This window comes from Sphaeramia orbicularis, chromosome 1 (assembly GCF_902148855.1).
Source record: "Sphaeramia orbicularis chromosome 1, fSphaOr1.1, whole genome shotgun sequence".
In the NCBI taxonomy this organism is placed as follows: domain Eukaryota; kingdom Metazoa; phylum Chordata; class Actinopteri; order Kurtiformes; family Apogonidae; genus Sphaeramia; species Sphaeramia orbicularis.
Genome location: NC_043957.1, coordinates 22,949,671 through 22,966,328, shown reverse-complemented (window position 1 = coordinate 22,966,328; position 16,658 = coordinate 22,949,671). Strand labels below are relative to the sequence as shown.

Here is a 16,658-nt window from a genome sequence, read left to right as displayed (position 1 = left end):
TTGAATCATGAGATGCCTTAGATGGCACATTCCTAATTATTGACCACTGCAGTACTTACCCATAGAAGAATCTGAATTTTATGCTTTGTTAAATCCAGTGAATGTCTCCTAGAACCAAAACCAAAGGTGGTGCAGTGAAATATTGCATGTGTATTTGTGCCATTTTAAATTCCACCAGATCCTTTAATTTGAATGTAAGTGAGAGTAAGAACTGTTTGTTGGTATGTTCCAGATATCCTGCATTGTTTATTAAGGGTCTAACAGTACAAAACAATTCGAAGTTCACCACAAACATCAATTTTAGAGTTTGGTTCAGTACATTTCCAGTATGGCTGCATAATTTTGGGCAAAACTAAAAATTTTCTCCTCTAAAAACTCGATTTTCGAATTGGATTTTTCGGTGAAACTACAGAAGACAACAGAAGTTGGCATGTTGTTTTTGTGAGCAGCCTATAATGCAACACACTGCTCCTTACCTCAAATCTGTGATGGTATCATGGAATCTCCGTTAACACACTCGGATTTTCACTCCAGTACTTTGGTGTATACATGCATGTATGTCTGTTAATGTGATTTATTTCATTCTTTTATATCTGCAAGTGTAACAAAAAACAAAAAACCTGGAAGTGACAAAGTTACAACATGAGCAGAAGACAAGTATGTATGAATGAAAGAAATGCAATAATGGCATGAAATGTTTAAAATAAGTTTTAAATTATCTATTTTCTACAGTGCATGTAAACACATTAGATCTGACAATTACAATTATGTGATTACTTCCAGTTATCTCATTTTTACGGTAATATAAACAGGTTCCGTGATGGACAACTACTGGTACATAGTTTCAACGTCCGACTGGATCTTTTTGTGCATGTACTGTATGTGTCAAACTGAATGCTGCATATCAGAACAGACCTAAACAATGACATGTAACTTTATGCCTGCAGTTTAATAACGATTTTTTGCCACTGAGGAAATAAAAGAAACAGTCAGACCCCATACGGTTCAGATTGATTTCCTACAGTAGCTTCTATCGTCTGCAGACATCAGGCAATGCATGAATACTGGTTTTATGTACTAGATGCTTTGCAGACACAAAAATGCAAAACAAAACGTTAAGGATCTGTCATGTTATGATGATAGATGTGAAAATATTTTCAGTTTGCTATGAAACTGTGACAGGACGCATTGCAATGTGGCTGTCATGTAAAAGGGAGAGATTAAACACTCACGCTGCTTAAAAGAAACAACATTGAACTATATAAATTGAAGTGGCACTGACTCATTCTGTATCTGGAAATACACTGATAAACATTAAAAAGGTGACATGGCACCGAGCCCATCCCTCTGCTTTCCTCTGGCCTTTCTACAGTGAAAGCCCTTAAAGACTAATTCTACATGTTTTTGAGTGTGTAAAGATGATACTAAATTACAATAACACCCCAAATAGCATGTCTTTCAGAAGCAAAAACCATTGGAGACCCCCATGGGACAGTCTCCCTCTGGATCAGATGTAAATATAGTACAATTCATCCCTTTAAATTTTGATCAGATTCTTCCTACAGATGAAGAAGTGAACATGACCAACAGCAGAAACCCATTAAAATAAAGAGCGTAGACCTGTGTGGGACCGTCTTCTCTAATTCAGCTAGACTTTGTGGTTGAGCCTCTTATCACTGCTGTATTTTTATAGAAAAAATCTTATCCAGTAAGTAGTTTATTTAAACCACTTCCACTTTGCAGTGACTTGCAGGATGAACCATGAATGAAATCCGACAACACTCATCACATTTCTATTATAATGAACAACAGCGTTATAATAGTAAGTAAACACAGTCATATCCAAAAGGTACACACATACTGTACATATATACACACACACACACACACACACACACACAGGGTGGCATTACAGTCTGCTTGAATCTTAATTATTCACATTGTTGTTACATTTTCATGAGACACTGTGGCAACTGGCAGCACTTTCCCCAGGCCTCTAGCCGTTAAGCAACAGAGCGAACATGTTTAAGGGTTTGTGTGTGTTTATTTGAGCAAGGTAGTGGGTGGGTGGGTCATCAGTGGATACCTTGAACTAAATTCAGGTTGGTGCAGTTTTACCTTTGCTCACATAAACTAGGACAAAAAAAAACAAAAAAAAAAAAGAAGCAGTACATACCACAGCGCCAGCAGTGAGTTAGTGTGAAGCCTGAAATCAGGCTAGATAATGTCAAATTGTCCATCTGCAGCACAGAACAAAGCAAATGAACAATCAAACTGTGAGGAGTGACCGAAAGATAGAAACACAAAGACAGAGAGTAATGAGAGAGAGCAGGACTAAAAGAAAGAGTGAAGGGAGATGAAGTCAAAAAGATAGACTGTGTGTGTGCGTGTGTGTGTGTGTGTGTGTGTGTGTGTGTAGGAAGGGATGGGGCACAGCTGGGTTTGAGGCAGTGTGAGGGGGTGGAGAATTCATTTGTGTGTTGTTTGCAGTGTATCAGAAAACAGAAAAAGCAAAAAGTAGCCAAAAAAAAAGAATAAACAAAATACAGTACAAAGCTGTAGCTACACTAGTGTTCATAAATCTGCTGTCACTCACACACGTGCAAAAACATGCGCCCGTGCACAAACACACACACGTGCACACTACAGAAACATGGGCCCAGTGACCCGCCAAGGAGGTCTTTACTCTGTTGCCTAGCAACCAGGCTGGGCCCTACAATGGAGTCTACGCACAGCGGCCCTGTGTGTCTGACAGACAGCGTTAACGGCAAATCAGAGCCCATCCAAACGAGACAGAGCGATGATCTGCCAGCATGACAGCGGGCAACACTTTCAGACCATCAGGAGCACCAGAAAGTTCCGCCATCTTGGATACAATCATAAAAAACCAGCCAGAGATACATACTGTGTGATCATCATTCAGGCTTCAACATGCCTGAGTAAATACTGAGTAACTAAATCATGCACATACAGACCTTGTACTGAACTGCTCCCTGAAGACCGGACACACCCAAATCTGAGAAGTCAATAAACTGCCTTCAACAGCTTTAAGGAAAACACCTGGGCCTCAGGGTGAATTATAACCCAGGGTTTGAACGGCGATTTTACTCTCAGTTTTTTTAAGTGTCCTGTACAGTTCATAAACTCACCCTGTCTGCAAAATGAAAACACAATATTACGTTAAAGATAAAGATGTTTACATTAGCGATTATTACTTTGGTATTAAACTAATGGCATCAATAGTTCAAATGGACAGAAAATATTTTTATTTTTGTCAATAAAACATCACACTGTAGACCAGGGGTGTCAAACATAAGGCCCGTGGGCCAAAACTGTCCCGTCAAAGGCTCCAATCCAGCCTGTGGGATGAATTTGCGAAGTGAAAAAATTTCACTGAAGCTATTAACAGTCAAGGGTATCAAACTCATTTTAGTTACAAACACTAAATTCCCAAAGTTGTAATGCACCTGTGAAAATGATAAACTCAGACATAATATTGTTAAAATTGCACTTGTTTTTCTTAAGAGACTTCAGGTTTTTCAGCTCATTCACATTTTTAGAGAAATATTAGTTTGTAAAAGTATATTTTCATAATGTGATTTTACTTTTTCGCACAAAAAGAGAAAAAAAAATTGAAGTTGTCATTATTTATGGGTTATTATGCTATTATTTTACGTCTGTCCACCTGGAGATCAAACTGGGCTGAATGTGATCCCTGAACAAAAACGAGTTTTCTTTTGAATTTCTCTTGAGTGTATTCAGTATATATTTGACAAGGTCCAGGGTGTTTTGAGTGTATTTGTCAAATATGTTCTTTAATGTATTCAGATAGACAGACAGGTGATTACAATGCACTTGTTGGAGCGAGACGAATGTGCTCTTTTGAGCTTTCAAGTGTATTCGGCAAAAGCACCTCATCATCTCTCCACGTCTCATAGCTTATCTTCTTTTGCTCCATTTTCTAAATTATCAAAAACACTAAGTGCAGCATGTAAAAATGAAATAAAAAAGTTTTCATGTAACCTGCCCCCCCCCCCCAATCTATGATTGTTTATCCAGGGGAAATTTGGGGTCGAGGGAAAGTTTGTACCCAGTAAATTTCATCAAAAATGTACTGTAATGTAGGTTTTTCAAAATCCTGGGTAAAGATGCTGCAGTGGAAAAGAGGTCTTTTGACAATAACTGTTGAGTTCATCAAAGTCCAGGGTTGCATTAAAATGTAAACGGACAAAACCATGACAAACCACCCACATTCGATGCCTGGTTGGGTGTTGGCGCTTCCCTGATTCATCCAGCTCTGTTCATGTGACTCTTTGAGAAGAAAACAAGACATTAACAGCCAGCTGTGAAATCAACCCTGATATCGAACTACAGCTGATTCTGTCCTGGTCGTGTCTGTTTGCAGCTGTTGATAATATGTGCTTCTTATCATGATACTACTGACTATGTTAACAGCAGACGAGCTGTTATTTCATCAAGTTTTCAGCAAATTTCTGTGTCCAAAAGTAGCATCATTTGGTCACTTGGTTGTGTTACAGGTTAGAATAGTTGGAGATTATTTCTGAAATTTTGCCAAAGTGTGGATGCAGCTTTAGTCAGAGATGTCCATTAAATTTTTTACTGAGTGATTTCTGTGTTTTTAAGTAGCTTCCATCAGACCTAGTTGTCATTTTTCTTATCGGTTTTGTTTTTTATAGATTACTCAATAAATCTATGATCCATCGGGGGAGGTTGAGATGTTCTGGCTTCACTTTTGGAGTGCTGGCATATGTCCATCTTTATAAAGTCTAGACTCTGGTTCCAAACTGCATCACAGAAGAAACATGACGCACCTGTAATCATGTGATTTTAGCTTCACCTACACATAGGGATGTAACGATATGAAAATTTCATATCACGGTTATTGTAACCAAAATTATCACGGTTATCATTATTATCACAGTATTGTTGAAATTGTGCTCAAAATGTTCAAAAAGTTCTAATACACACACTGAAATAATTTAACCAAGTTGTATTAAAAATAAATAAATAAATAAAAAATAAAATAAAATAAAATAATTGGCGCAATGTACCTTCTGTTGCAGAAACATTCAAATATTAACCCTTAGTGGTCTGAGCCTGTTTTGTCCGTTTTTCAGTTCTTTTGTTTTTGCCTTTATATACTATATAACAAATGTTTACTATACCCTGTTTGGTATCTGTTGTTTAAGCACCACTTCATCTATCTGATCTGCTTATTATTTTTCACTTTAACCTACTATGTCAACATAACAGGCCAGAAAACAAAAAAATATATATATAAAATCCAATTCGAAAAATGTATATAATTTATTGCATAAATAACACACATATGCTTAACAAACCTTTTCAAAGACTTTAAAAGTGAATATTGGTTCCAAATATTATGTATAGAAAATTAAAATTGTACTAAATTAAAACTATACTCAAATATTTGACATAAAACCAGATCTTTACATAGGGTTTTTTCCCCTAAAAGTGTGGTAATCAAACACAGTTATCATGATAATTAGAATTTAAATGGTAATACTGCAATTTTTCTGCGGTTTATCATTATACCGGTAATCGTTACATCCCTACCTACACAGCATCAGCAAGCATGAAACTAGAACTGCTGTACAATCTTATAACTGTAGCCACTAGCAGTCCAACATGATCTGAACTCATTTTCATCATCTGGACTTGGTTTCATCAATTGCAGAAAAAACATGTTAAAGAGGACTAAACAAATGCCTTCAGTGTCCAAACCTCCAAGTCCATAACACACATCCAGGTGTCATTCTACCACTTGATATAAGACGATAAAGAGCAGAAGACGAGTTGATGAGGTTGATTAGTAAAGTTACAATTCCTAATCAACTGAGAAGAAAAAGTAGGTCTTCACTAATGTTAGTGCTTTAGCTCCCACTGTATCTGTCAAACTGGATCTTTAGCCGTTTCCAGACAGGCTAGGCCAGCCCGGCCTGCACCGTTACACTGGGAACCAAAGTGCTTGCTTGTGAACAGCCCGCATTCAAACCATCATGCGAGCCCATGACACGTCATCGACAGAGGGCGTTGTTTCACCACCAAAAAAAAAAAAGGCCATACAAAAGCGGATGTGTTCACGGCAGAGAAAATAACAGTGCTATGGATTGCATCATCGACTAGCCTACCTGCGAGCATTTGTACTCTTAATACAGATCATTATTTATCTGCACCAGGCCATGCTGCAACATCTGCTGTGAAGGCGGCAGTGACACCGAATCCAGATGTAACCTCAGTAGGCAAACACAGACCTAGTGATGTCCACTCATGTCATCACGGTTCACTTAGAAAAACCAAGTTTCACTTGGTGCCCGTCGGACACCAAATTTTCATCTCTCAAACAATCTGATTTTCAGAGTGCAGATATCGGCCAGTTCAAGATTAAGTGTGAGAACTGGCACCAGCATGGTTCTCTGTCAGTCTGAAGACAGCTTTAGTGGATTCCTCTTCATCTATACTGGGGATGCAACAGTACTCAGGATAATACCAGACCGTTCGGTCCGCACAGCAGGGGACAATCCGCCCTTATAGATGCAGGTTTTTCGGTTTTGCAATTGCAGAACAGGAATTTATTTATTTAAAAACAATTAAAAAGGTCACTTTTTCATTGAGGCAAAAAGGGCAGGGGCTCAAGCACCCTTTGAGCCTTAAGTGTGCACGTGCCTGCTTTTACTAATAGTTGTCAAGGAATAAGAAAGTGTTACATTATTCAGTGTTATAATGTTCAGTACAGAAAGTGTTACTTTATTCAGTACAGTGATATAATTACTGTATTAAAGACACAAATTGTGATCTACTGCAGGTAAAACCCTGATTATGTAAACTAGTCACTGTATTTGAGTTAAATAAATGAATTTAGCCCCTTCTGAAACCTAACTGGTGCCTCATGAATGAAAGAAGTTATGGTAAACAAGCATAAAAGCTCACTTTGGTTGACTGTTTGAACCTAAACTGAGTTTTACAGCTCAATGACCATAGACTTCACTGGTTAAACAGACTTTCATATATTCTCTAGCCCAGCAATATTAACACTACATGTCCATAATGCAAAGCTCTCTGTAATTGCACTGGTACTGTGGAAATTTAAAACTAATAATAACGTTTTACGAAAGTTTAGAAGGCACAATTACTATTAAATTTAATGATGTGCTTTGTATAATTCCTCTTAAAATCAAGTAAAATGGAGATCATTATGATATAAGACGGCACAGTCCAGTTATTCCTGTCTAAAGTTATCCAGTTAAAAAAAGCAACTCTACTATTAATTCAGTTAAGGAAAAGCAGCTGCTATGTCCTGTATAAGTTAAAACAATATATGGACAGTGAAGTGGAAAAATGCTTGGCTTTGTCTGAGAACTACAAATAATTTCCACCAAAAGCCCTTTTTCTTTCTTTTTTTTTTTTTTTTTACTTCTTTTTGTAAGATAAGACTGCAGACAAAAGAAACTAAAAGCAACAAATTGTGGTTTTATGATGAACCATTTCCTTTTTTTTTTTTTTTTAACCCTGTCCTGTTCAGCAATTTGGCCTCCAGTATAAGCACACTGGGGCCATGAGTTGCTTGACAGTTTTGATCTAAGGGGGTTTTGAACCTTATATCAATTCTCCCTATTGGTTGGATTAATTTTTTTTTTTATTACTGTATGGATATTACCTGATGGGAGAACCGGACAGGGGTTATACACAAACAAGCATTAATACATAATGAACCATTTCCCATTCAGGGAGAGTTTCTTCTTCACAGTGACATCCACTAACAGTACCTAAATATAATACTGTGGCAAACTGTGCAAAGCCAAGTTACGGTTATTTCATGCTAATTCACTTCAACTATTCCAACTAGATGTTAGGGATTTTCACAAAATTTATGAAAACCTTCTTACACTAGTACCCATAATCGCCACTTCAACAAGTACTACAACAGGCTTTTTTTGAAGAAATTATTACATGATGGCTAAAACAACCTTTTTTCCAGTGTTATGGATGATTCACAATCCTAACTGAATTGTACTCAAGACAAAACATGATTAAAACAAACACTTTCTTTACTAAAATTATACACCTTAAAAGCAATATCAATATACAAGAACAATAACATTTAGATTTAGATTTATGCATTTGGCATACATTATTTTCTAAAGGGGGAAGATTAACAATTAAGCTCTCTCTTTATTTGTAAAGCACTTTAAAACAACCACAGTGGACCAGTGTGCTGCACAGAAGAATAAATGAAAGCCAAAATAAAAGAATAAAATACAAAAATAGATTAAAAACATAAAACAGCTGTACAATTAAAAACAAGAAAAATGAAAACAATAAACCAATACCAAATAAAACAAGAGAATAAAAATAATACATTCAAACACGGAATGTTTGGAAATGAAACAAAAACATGAAACAAAAAAGCAGCACTGGTAAAATGGATCGATGTACTTTTTTGTTAAATGCACAGATTTTGAAAGAAAATAAAGGAACGCTGATAGGAAAAGCCTGGGGGAAAATAATCACAGTTATGGTATTATAAAAAAACAAACAGGTTGCAAGAGAACAAAATAATCTGTAATGCAGCGTCATATTTTTGCTTGTATAATACTGTCATTCACTCTTTGCATCGTCTTGCTTTGCGGTCTGCTAGTGTTACTTCTTTAGGACTTCAGTCCATAGTGTACAGTCCCTAAATCCTCCAACATCAGAACATTATTTTCGTGCAATCCCAACAAAGACACTAACATCTGCCTTTTTCAAACAGTAAAACCTTTTGTAGTATACAAACAACAGAGCAAAATTACCCATGTGAATATAAATAAGAGCTCGCAGGATTCCCAAAAAATATGAACAACAAAGAAAAACAAAAATGAACCTCTGCCATATCTGCATTTGAATAAATACCTAAAAAAATATCGATACAGTACTTCTTAATATCAATACAGTATCGTGAAATGAAATATCACAATACCGATATTTCCTTACACTCCTACCTATTAAGAGTCATCTGATGTGATTTCTCCATTTCAGTGTCATTTCAGTCCCAGTGCTTTGCATACCTTCAGTCTGGCTCAGATAAAATCAGACATCTTGGCGCCTGCCATTTTCAGACTACTCACACTGTGGACTCACTGAATTTAGAATTCATTGTGAAACAGCAGACTGACTCTGAAGCACTACATTGTGGACAATAGGAGTCAGGATTATGATTAAGCCGCAACCGCATTGTCCCCACACAAACCTCGTAATCAATACTGTAGACCGGCTTGACGAGCAATCAATAACTAAGATACAATTTCAACTGCTGATTATTCCATGAGAGAGATTCAAATTTGGCTACTGTTGTTTTGAAATCGATAGCAATGACACTTTAAGTTGCAAGAATCAGCTGAAGTCTTTCTCATTAGACAGAAACACTGAGCTTCCAACTGTCCAGCTCTGTGTTTTTAATGAAAACATCAGCTTCTGAGGCCATTGATTTGGTAAAGGTTGTGATGTGGGAACAGAAGATCAATAGCAGCTCTTTTTGTACTCAGAAGAGATAAGAAGAGATTAGATGTGTTGTAACTGTCCATTCAAGCCACTTAAATCACCAGTGGGTCTCAGATTATACTTGGACTCACCACTTCTAATGTGTGCTAATGTGGAATTTTAGATATTTATTTATTTATTATATTCTTTAAGTCTGACCAGAAAAATCAAACTGAGCTCTTGACTATTCTCTGGCATAAATAACACATTTAATGTTACAGTTAATAAAAAGAAAGAGCTGTTTTGGATCATTTTATTTTCGTATTTTTATATTCCATTATGTTTTTAGTAATTTGAATTTGCAGTTTCTTAAATTTCTTATTAATTTTATTTCATGCTTTAGATAATTTCCTCTATTATTATTATTGCACTGAAAATGAATTGAATCATGACTTTTATCTTACGTACTAAGTACTGTTACACTCTTAAGAGAAACATACACAGAACTAAAATCATCAAGCAATAAGACAAATATTTGTTAAGTATGTAAAATACTGATAATCTTCAAGCTGTCATCAGATTATAACACAAATTACCATATCTGATAGAAATAAAACAGACTGAGCTCCGACATTTCAAATTTCTCATAAAACATCTTATAACAAGTAAAAAGAAAATAGATGATCTGCAAATAGCCTGTTTTGATGAGGCTTTAATAGTTTCTGAGATTTATGTGGAGCTTCAAAAATGTGACAGTTTCACCCATTATTGTTTTAGAAACTGCTTTTATTCATATTTTGACCGTAGGTTTTATATACAGGGTGTCCACAAAGTCTCTTTACAATTAAAAAAAAATTATTACAAAAGCAATTGATCAGATATGTTAATCAGATTGGTTCTATGTACTCAGTGGTTATCAAAGTTTTTAATCGAATGACCTGAAGCAAAAGATCACTGATGCCATTGACACCATTGAAGAGGCTATGATACAGCCAACATGGCAAGAAATCCAGTACCGTCTTGATGTGCTTTGTGCAACTAATGATGCCCACATAGAGGTGTATTAAATGAGGCGACGAAAAAAAAAAAACTTCAATACGTACTTTTCATTATACAACAATTTCCACAGATTTGTCTATTCCTTTGCTTTTGTAATAAATTTGTTAAATTGTAAAGAGACTTCATGGACACCCTGTATGAAGTACAGATTGTATGGCACTTTTAATTTTGTTGTACTTGTTACAATGACGATAAAGACTCTATTCTATTCTATTCTATTCACGGCTCTAAAGGCAAATACAACAAACTCTGTCACCCTGAAGACAACATTTTGTTTTGCAGTTTTAAACATTCTGATTTGGGTTTTATCTTTGAAAATCTGGAAAATTATTTTAACACTTCTTGTGTAAGTTTGCTTTAACAGTTTTGGTGAGATCAATGACCCCCCCACACCTAAATATAACAACCAGACCTGACTTTGATCATAGATGTGGATCTCACATTACCATGAAGGCAAGGCAGACTTCCTCTTTTTGCAGTCATAAAGACACATACAGGTGCACACAAGCTGTACTAGTTTGTAAACCACTATGAAAGGCAAAGGTGAAGGCGGGAGAAAAGGAGTTGTCGGTATTCACCTCCTCCCCTGCAGAACAGGTATTCAAACACACCCAGTGTGAACAGATGACACCACCACACAGATGACATGCGCGTCACTTCAGGTCAGAACAAGTCCACCCCACATGTCTGACATTCCGTCTTGTAAATTTGCAGATGAACTGTGAGTGCATGTGTTACCCTACTCTTCCTCTGGCGCCACTAGTTTTACTTCAGTACAACAGTTGGCACCATTTATTTTTGGCTAATGTTCCATCTTTTCCTCTTAACTCCAAGGGAAAATATAAAATACGACCTCTGTTTTCCATTTGTTAAAAAGACTGGGTGTTAAAATTTAGACAAGAACGTTGCATTTCTTGCTTACTCTAAATTAACTTAATAACTGGCATACTGATAAAAAAAAAAACAAAAAAAAAACAACAGATATCCTGTATGTAAATTTAACTTGCATCTCTTTCTCAAAACAGTGCTCACTGATGACTATTTATCTGTTTCTCTCTATGACTTTTTCCTGTAACTTAGCAAAGATTATTTAAGAAAAATAAACTTCATCCCAGCTCAATGTTTTCTACTCAGTATTGGGCTTATTTGGTGGTGCACATGTCAAAGTCTTTTAAAATGTATTTTAATGGCATTTCAGGGACTTTATCTCAATGTAAAACAGGCTTTAACCACACAGTGAAATACACTCAAATGTGGTGGAGACAACAGTTAATGTCCATTTCTGTGTCACTCAGCCCACCTCAGATAGAAGGACATCAAACTTTAACATCCAGGGTTTCTACAGATCCTAAAATAAAAGTCTAAAAGCCAGGAATTGTAAATATGATTCCAATAGTTCTCATAAATCAATCAGATTAAGACATGGGTGTCAAGCATACAGCCCAAAGGGTCCAATCCGGCACATGGAATGAATTTATGAATTGCAAAAATGACACTGAAGATATTACCAGTCATTTTAGTTCAGGGGCTACATTCAGCCCCATTCAATTTTAAATGGGTAAGATCACAACAATACTACCATAATAACCTATAAATAATGACAAATCCAAGTTTTTCCAGTTTTTGTAAAAAAAAAAGTAATATTACATGAAAATGTTTACATTTACAAACTATTCATTAGCAAAAACTGCAAATAACCTCAACAAATATAAACAACCTGAAATGTCTTAACAGCAGTAAATGCAATTTTAACAATATTCTGCCTGTTACTAAATGTTCTGTGTGTTTGTAGATCCACTGTACTCTATAAGTTGTAATGCACATGTGGAAATGGCAAACTGAGGCATAATAATGTTAAAATGGCACATATTTTGCTTAATAAATTTCAGTTTCTTCGTGGCTGTTCATGTTACTCATATTCTTGACTAAAATGAGTTTGACATCCCTGGATTAAGAAGTTAGCATTCCTGTTATAAAGCTATATTAATTTTAGCGTTGTTTTTAAATTTGGTTTTGGATAAACATTTGTAGTGATTACGCTTTAACAGAACAACAGATGAATCCAACATGAAACTAATAAGCACTAATGTAAACACAGATTTTATCTAAGCACAGCCTGAGAGTATTTGGGGAAAATAAGGCTTCAAGGACTTCTGGTAAAAAGGTTTCCTTGCAAAGATAAAACTTTAGGAATTGAGACAGTAAAAAGAGTGGAAAAGCCCACAGGTGGAGCAGCTCTTCACGGATGAATAAACTGTCATTCAGGAGAGTGAGGTTCATCCCTAGGGAAACTCAACTATTCTCAGTTTTCAGTCATGGTTTGGTAACGTTAAGGCTCCAAAAACACCAACAGCACCAAGAGCAACAACTCAGCTCCAATATCAGATCCCAGAAAATACATTTTTTTAATTCCAATTTGGGGTACAGATCTTTGTCTCTTCTTGCATTCTTACAGATTCAAAGCAGTTTTATACAATCATTAATGAAAGCATTTACCACAACCTGCAGCTGCCTGTCACCATATCACTAAGAAACAGATATAAAAGTTGCTCCCTGGTGAGATTTAGGGGCTGAAATCTGGTGTTTTACAGTATCAAAGAGCTCTAAAAGTACAGAGGATCAGTCCTAAGGTTTACACACCTCAGTACTGAAATGTGTAGGCCTGTTAAGAGTTAGGAAAAACATTTGTCTTGGGTTGAAAGACTTCCTTTAAGAACAGTGCAACTAAAACTGTTCTGCCAAATGTCATTCTACATTTTTTTAAAAAAGCAGGGCTGCACAATATTGGAAAAAATTGACATTGCGATTTTTTGTAACTGCGATATATATTGCGATATGAAAAAATACTCAGGAGGATATAACAGGTGTGTGGTGCTGACATAAATGGTCAAACAAATTAGTTGTGTTAAGTCTCGTTGTGGTGACAGGTGGAAGGCACTGTCGACACAGAATATGTGTTTCAGTATCATCCTTCTATCATCCTGTAGCCGAAATAATTCCAGATAACTGACGTTACTTTTCTTTTGGCACCAAATCTTTGCATGATTTTCTCCTGTTCGTTGCTCATTTTTCAATGTTGTTACCAACGACTCACTCCACATGCAGAGGCGTGGTCTGCTTTGGCAAACTGATTCAGAACGACTGTGATAGGTGGATTGCTGCGCCCAGTGTGTGTCAGGTACCCAGGTTGAAATCAGATAAGAACATGTTGAGTTTGTTTGCCTCCTACATCACAGGAGCTGCGATGTAACTATTGCGCACATGTACATGATGGCGATGGCTTTGCTCAAACGAAATATTGTGCAGCTCTAAAAAAAAAAAAAAAAAAAAACCCTCCAAAAGCAAAATTTAAATTCTTATGATTGTCACTTTCATTTAATATGCATAAATGAAAATTCAATGGGACCAAGACGGAGAACAGAGTATGTCCCGCTCAGTTGAAAATAACACTTCACCAAGAAAATGCAAATTAGGAACTTTAGGTGCAAAAATCACATGAGAAGTCACAGACGACAATACTTGACCAGTCTGACCTTAAACTGTACTTGTAATGATGTGAAAGATCTTCAAGCTCAGTTTACCGGACAAACATCCACCGTTGACCAAAAGCATTTACTGATCTAAAATGTTTCATAACTACTGAAGCACTAATCCTATTAATACATGTAAATAATTGGTGTAAAATGCATTTTGTCATCTTTTCATGGTCATCAGATATGATCCAGTTGGACGTTCAGAGGCTCCGTAGTGAACATGGAAACACCGTCATCTTCTGCAACATTGATTCACCAGTAAAACCCATGGAGCTGGATCAATGACAGCGGATGGACACACTTGGTTTGTGTTCAGTTAATGATACGTTTTGCAGAAAAAGTCTCTTTTTTCAGTTGCCTCTGCTTTGATATAATAACCTTTGAGTTTACTATGAGCTTTTATGAACATCTATATGATCAGAGAATTACATGTAGGAAAATACCTGATTTTCACTGAAATATGCAAGGGGTAATATAAATGGTTATAAAATGATCTAGTAAAAGTTAAATATAGAGACAATTCATTTACACAGAATTCTTGGTCTTGAAGTGTCCAAGACTTAAAATGTTTTTGATTCCTGACAGATTTTTTTTTTTTTAAAGTCTCAGACTATTTAATTCATATCTGAAATTGGTGGTGGTGTAGTGAAAAACATTTATACCTCAAAGAAGGTTCAGGGTCTGATTCACAGTCAGACCAGAGTCTTTCTGTGTTGAGTTTGCCTGTTCTCTCCTCCAGTTTCACCAGCCATGAAATTACATATACAGGGTTCCTACGACTTTCTACAAGTTAAATATAAGACTTTTTAAGACTACTTAGAACAGAATTTAATGCCTATTTCACAGCCATACTGGAAAAAAAATTTTGATGCCCAGATTTTAGGAAAATGTATTTATTTACTCTAACGGCTTAATTCCCACCATTCAAACTCATTTCAATATAAATTGTTGGGTTGGAACTGAGTAGACTAACGTTGCTTTCTTTGCAGTTTGGACATTTAACAGACTCATTTAAACACAATGCAGCAAAAAAGTTTATAGCAACATAACTTAAGACCTACCATATAAAATTGAATATCTTTTAAAGACTTCTTTAAGGTATTAAATGCAGATTTGTGAATTCAAGACTTTTAAAGGCCCTGTGGGAACCCTGCATATACACTACAAACAAAAAAGTTAAGGATATTTCTTTTTTTTTTGGTCTTTTTTTTGGTCATTAAAAAAATGTGTTTCAATTCAATTCACACACAAAAAAGTAAAGAGCGCTGTGCAAGAATCCCAACTGAAAAAAATAGCCCAAAAATTTTAAATATCCTGAACTTTTTGTTTGTAGTGTATATAAATTCCACATGTCAGTTCCACGGTTCTGTTGAAGATGAAGAGTTGGTCCTCCAGTGCTTTCATTGGCAGCTCAGTGCTCCTATGGGCTATGTGCTAATGCTAATGCTATGTGCTGTGTGCGTATTATGGGTAAAATGCAGAGGCCAAACTACCCTAGAGGAAAAATAAGTGCGTTAACCTTAAAAAAGTCTTACATATTATCTGCAGACAGCCTGAAAACATGCAAATCTACACCAGGCTACAAATAGAAGAACCTAAGTAAACGTCACAGTATTTCATCCTGTGTACCCTGATGAGAAACGTTTGTAGAGGTTGACCAATACAGAATTTTTAAAGGCCGATATAATAACGGTTTTGACCAAAGAAAAGCTGAGAGACAATGAATACAGTTCAAGCATGTGTGTAATTAACTGTCTTTAACTTTATTAGAAGCTGGATAACTGTCTAACTGAATGTCTAAGTCTAAGTAATAAACACCTAAAGAAAGAAATTTAAAAAAAAAGAAATCTGTGTCATTGAACATCAATTTCAATATAAAAAAATCTCGGTGGCATTAATTTTGAGATGTTATATTCCATGTTTTACTGATACTTTGTAAAATGCCCTTTTAGGTTGTGACTAAATGAATGCCTTTATCATGTGCGAATCCTCCAACTTAAAGAAACTCCATGTTTTTAATGTACTTAGATGTATGGTTTTCAAGGGAAAGCACGTTTGGCTGATGTTAAGCCTTATTTATGGTGTGACGTCTTTTGAAATTTCCAAATCAATATCTCCTGCGGTTGTAACATGAGCATCTGTTTAATCTACCTTTAGTGGAAATATTGATTCCTGATTTACATCAAGAGATGTTTTGACCCAAAGGTTACATCACAAGTTGCCTCTCTGAAATACATACACTGTATATTGTATTTGTTACTGTATACTGTATTCACTTCCCTTTGCACTAGATCTATTGTTAGTGTTTGCACCAACAGACCAAGGCAAATTTGTAATATGTAAAAGTCTACTCAGCTATAAACACATTCCTGATTCTGATCTTCATCACTTTTCAGTTTATGTCAGGAAACGTGCCATGAAATTCACTGTGACGACGGCTCTACCTGTGTTAAGGTCTATGTCTGTGTCTATTCCTTTACTGCAGTCCAGGAGGCTGTGCGTACTCACTCAAATGTTCATTCTCTCTACCCCCAATGCGTTTCCTGTATCACCACCATAACTCTG

The 16,658-nt window shown here is 36.0% G+C and overlaps 1 protein-coding gene across 2 annotated transcripts in view; it reads right to left on the bottom strand.

Annotated features, from left to right (window-relative positions):
* The window catches only part of LOC115416970 (protein kinase C beta type-like), a 60,931-nt gene that overhangs the window by 42,388 nt on the left and 1,885 nt on the right, over window positions 1-16,658 (bottom strand). The window lies entirely within an intron of this gene.